This window comes from Pongo abelii, chromosome 8 (genome assembly GCF_028885655.2).
Source record: "Pongo abelii isolate AG06213 chromosome 8, NHGRI_mPonAbe1-v2.0_pri, whole genome shotgun sequence".
In the NCBI taxonomy this organism is placed as follows: Eukaryota; Metazoa; Chordata; class Mammalia; order Primates; family Hominidae; genus Pongo; species Pongo abelii.
Window position 1 is genome coordinate 49,948,854 of NC_071993.2, and position 4,786 is coordinate 49,953,639.

The 4,786-nt window shown below is 48.4% G+C and overlaps 1 pseudogene; it reads right to left on the reverse strand.

The window, feature by feature from the left end:
* Nucleotides 1-274: 274 nt before the first annotated feature.
* On the reverse strand, nt 275-4,231 carry LOC129048483 (uncharacterized; annotated as a pseudogene).
* Nucleotides 4,232-4,786: the final 555 nt, after the last annotated feature.

Consider the following 4,786-nt stretch of genomic DNA (forward strand, 5'->3'; position numbering starts at 1 on the left):
CACTATAAGGGCTGGAGCTGGGGAGGCTTTGTGGAGGACATGACATAAGGCCAAGAAAGAGAGAAGATGAGAACAGACAAAGGCCCCAGCAAAGGTGGAAGAGTCAGGGTAGTCCTATGTTGGGAGCACAGTGTCCCAGAGAGTGGCAGGAGGTGACTCCGGGTTGTAGCAGGTAAGTTGGGGCCTTCAGTGCTGGCCTGAGGCTGAACTTTCTCCTGTGAGTAAAAGAGGAACAGGTGAAGATATTCTACATGACGGTGGAGTAATGGCTGCATCAGAGAGGAGACCTGCGGAGAACCATGATGAGTTCATGTGCGAGGGTGGTCGAGGGCAGGACCCTAGGGCAGGAAAGAGCTTTGGAGAGCACAGCGAAGGCTCCCCCTCACTCCAGAGTGAATGACTTGGGAGGAGGAGGAGGCTATGCTGAGCAGATGCTGCAGTCTGAGCTCAGCCCCTCCTGGTGCCAAAAGACAAATTAAACTTCTATGACTTCATCTTACTCAGAGACTCTGAATCTTTCAGGAGTAGTGACACAATTTTTCCCCTGTCTGTCCCTGTGCCTTTTGTACAGATGCAAAAACATGAATCCAATTCATGCTCGAGAAAAGTTTGTTCAAGGAGCAGACAGATCCTATAACTTGCAAAATTGATGAGTTTGGGCTAACATCACTGGGTTGCTGCTCTGACAGTTCTAGAAATGCTACAAAAAGACAGCTTAGAAAAGTGGTGGAAACATAGGCGCTGGAGCCAGCCTTGCCTGAGTTCAATTCCCAGCTCTACCACTTAGCAACTGTGTGACCTTGGGCAGTTACTCAGCCTCTGAGTGCTTCAGCTCTTTCGTGTGTACAGAGCGACGTAATAGTATCTATCTCCTACAGTTGGTTCAGTGATTAGAGCTGGGCCTAAAGAGCACTGTGTATAGAAGTTGGTTTTTACTTTCGTTTGCTATTGCTGCAGAATTCAAATGGTTCAATACTGATAAAACCAAGGTAACAAAGGGGAGTTGAAAAGAAAATAATTTAATCATAAATCCAGGCAAAAAGCTTGTATATAAAATTAAACATGAAAAAAAGTCTGGGCTAGTAAAAACAGAGTTTCTGGCAGAAGCATTATTTTCCATTGTAAATACCACGGTTATTAAGTCCTTGTGTGATTTTTTGGCATCTTTTCATTTTTGGAGGATATTTTTAATAGTTTTGTTTCCTTCTGACTACCCTTACATGACTTCATAGTGCTATGTAGGGGAAATTATGGGAGTAGAGAGGCCTTAATATAGAATATTAAATGCATGGACTCAGAGTGTTTTAACAATGTTGTCACTGGAGTACTCAGAATGATGTTTCTAGTGAGTTTTTGCCACACTTACAAGTTGTGACATTTTCCAAGAAAAATACTACATTTTAGAAAGTCATATGGAAGGAGTCGTGATTTGGATTACATTTTACATTAAATTATATGTGTCTTTTGTTTTTATAACTTTATTTACTAACTCTGACTTTTATAATAAAGAAATTTTAGTGCACAGTGAGAATATCTGGCATATTTGGAAGGCTGCATTTGGTAAGCCATTTTGGACTACTTAGAGCAGGGGTCTGCAACCTATGGGCTGATACTGGTCTGTGGCCTGTTAGGAACTGGGATGCACAGCACGAAGTGAGTGGTGAGTGAGCATTGCCACATGAGCTCTGCTTCCTGTCAGATCAGTAGTGGCATTAGATTCTCATAGGAGCATGAACCCTATTGTGAAATGCACATATGAGGGATCCAGGCTGCATGTTCTTTATAAGAATCTAACTAATGCCTGATGATCTGAGGTGGAACTGTTTCATCCTGACCCATACACCCTGCCCGTGGAAAAATTGTCTTCCATGAAACTTGTCCCTGGTGCCAAAAAGGTTGGGGACTGCTGGCTTAGTATAATTGTGACATAAACAAAGAACCTTATTCCTATGATTTTATTTAAAATGTCTGGCTCTCATATCACTGTGAATATGGTCTATTCAGACTATGAAAGAGTTAAGGTTAACATGAGATTGAAAATTTACTTAATTATAAAATTTGGCTATGTTTACCTGCTTTCTATGAAAAAACTCAAATTAACCAGATATATGATTCCAAATATCTAAGCAATGCCCTTAGGTATGCAAAAGTGGATTTTTGTAATTGCCTTACTCTTGGTTGGAACTGTATAGACACGTCTTTGCCTTGTCTACAATTCCACCCAGTGGCAATGTTATTTATTTTATTTTATTTTTGAGACAGAGTCTCACTCTGTCATCCAGGCTGCAGTGCAGTGGCACGATCTTGGCTCACTGCAACCTCTGCCTCCCAGGTTCAAGCAATTCTCGTGCCTCAGCCTCCAAGTAGCTGGGATTACAGGTGAGCGCCACCATGCCCGGCTACTCTTTGTATTTTTAGTAGTGGAGGGTTTTCACTATGTTGCCCAGGCTGGTCTCAAACTCCTGGACTCAAGTGATCTGCCTGCCTCAGCCTCCCAAAGTGCTGGGATTACAGTTGTAAGCCATGGTGCCTGGTCCCACTGTCAATTTTAAAGGGCTGTAAGTACTCTCGGGCAAGCACTATGCTGAAAGTTTTGTTCCAAATGCTATTGTTAATCTATTTTTCACCAATCTGATCTGCTCTATTAGCTTCAAAAGACACTTTTTTATTTGTCTGGGTTTGCCTTTTATGGCCTTCTGCCTGCCACAAGCAATCCTCTAGATTATGGGCCTGCGCTTGGCTTTTCTATCCAAACATGAACAACCTTAAATTACTGGGCGACATTCATCGCCTCCTGCCAACTAGAGAGAGAGGCCCATCCTGGTGAGAGTGGGACCTTGAGCTCCTCTCAGCCCTGCTTGGGCCTTGGTCCAGGAGATTATGGGAAGAAACTGGTTTAGAAGCTGACCCCATGGGTTCACTATTCTTATGTAACACTTAGGAAGAGCAGAGACCAACGCGGTTCAGTTCCAGAGCAATGTTGTGGTCAAGAGAACACAGTCCAGCTACCAACAGTTATTTCAAAATAATTCAAGCTCTTTGTTTACATTTCTTTAAAAAAAAAAAAAGACAAAAGACAAAAAAAGGAAGGGGTGGCCGAACTGGAAACCTGGCTTTAAGTCCCCTTTGTTTCCCTTCAGGGGGCCCCTCAGGTGGGTGCCTGCTTGGAAACCTCTCCACCCTTCCAAACATCCCTTTCCTACCTGAGTGTTCATTTGCTGATCCAGATTCTGAATAAATGAAGTCGCACAGAATCTACCTGGCAGAAAGGAAACTGCCTGGAGGCCAGGGCTGAGGGGAAGCCCAGAGCAGAGCGGGCGCGTGACCCCTCAGTGAGCAGGGAGGGCAGGCTGGGGACCTTCACCACCCAGAGCGCCTCTGCTCCCGACAGCCCTGAGACTCCAGGCTCCCCTGTTCCTGCCTCCCAGAGACCCTGCCGGTCCTCCCCACGGGGCTCCCTTGCAGCTCGGGGAAAGGGCAGGCTGCCCCCTCAGGACCTTTCTCAGCAGCCACAGCAGCGCATCCCAGCACCTCCTCCAGGAGCCCCGCCACCTCCTGCCACCCGGACTTTCCCCACAGCGCAGCGTCCCCTCGTCCCCTCAGGGCTGGAATAGTGGTACCCGCAGACAGTGCAAAAGGGAAGTCCCTGTTGCCTTTCCATGCAAGCTGTAGGGCGCTTAGAGCTGCTGGGGGAGGAAAAGAAAGAAGAAGAAGAAATACAGTAAGTGTGATATGGGTACAAAGAAACCAACATGGAGCTTCCGTGTGCCTAGACAGGAGCTCTGGGACACGTGCACTGGGCCTGCGTCATCGCCTGCCTTCAGCGGGCTCCAGACCTTCCAGAGGCCCCCCTCACCACCCGCAGCCCTCCCGAGGCTCCCCTCACCCCCACCCACCTCCGAGGCCCTCCCGAGGCCCCCGGGCTCGCGCTCCTCTGAGTTGCCTGCGGCTGACTCCAGGTGCAGCCTGGACTAGTGTCCGGGAGGTCGTTCCCAACCAAGGGGAAGAAGGCTTTTCGTGAGCATCTAAGGAGCACATCCTCATTTTGTCTTCTCAATCTGTTCACCCAGCGCCTGTGACCCGGACCCAGCCCGCGGCGCACAGACCCCCGCTCTGGGCAACCCTGGTGAGCGCCTTCTGCCCTAGAGCTCCACACGGCACCAGCCTGCGCGCTCGCCCAGCTTCAGTTCATTTGCTGCAGTCCTGACAGGTCAGTCGCTTGAGCATCCATGCTGCCAGGTGACAAACCCAGGCACGCAGAGATGTACAGCCTTTGCCCAGGGTGACACGATGTGGAGCTGAATCCAAGTCTGGGAGTGTGGTGACTGTGTCTGGGCTTTGACCGCGCAGCCCTCTCACAGAGAAACAAATTGGGGACTGGCCTTGTCCTGAGTGGCCTTAGGATGGTACAGTGGCCTGCAGCCTCCTGTCCAGTCCCCACCATTTGACAAGTGCATCGATGTCCCACAGCTGTGCCACTAGAGGCTGTTTGACTGTGGTAGTTTCACATGTATCTGCTTAGTCCTCTTTTGCCAGACTTTATGCTTGGTGTGCCAGTTCCAATTTAGGTAAAAATTCTGGAAATTCTTGGTTATCCCACCTGGAGGAAGGACTGAGCAAACTCACATCCATCACCCTGACCAGGGCCTGAGAGCAGCAGCCTCTCCGTGGGCAACTGTGTTACTAGGACTCTGGGCATGAGGGAAAGGGGAGGGGGCAGTTCTGTTACTAAGAGTTAGGGACCCCGGCGGATCTCCACTGTAAGTGAATGTCTAGTTCGACTATA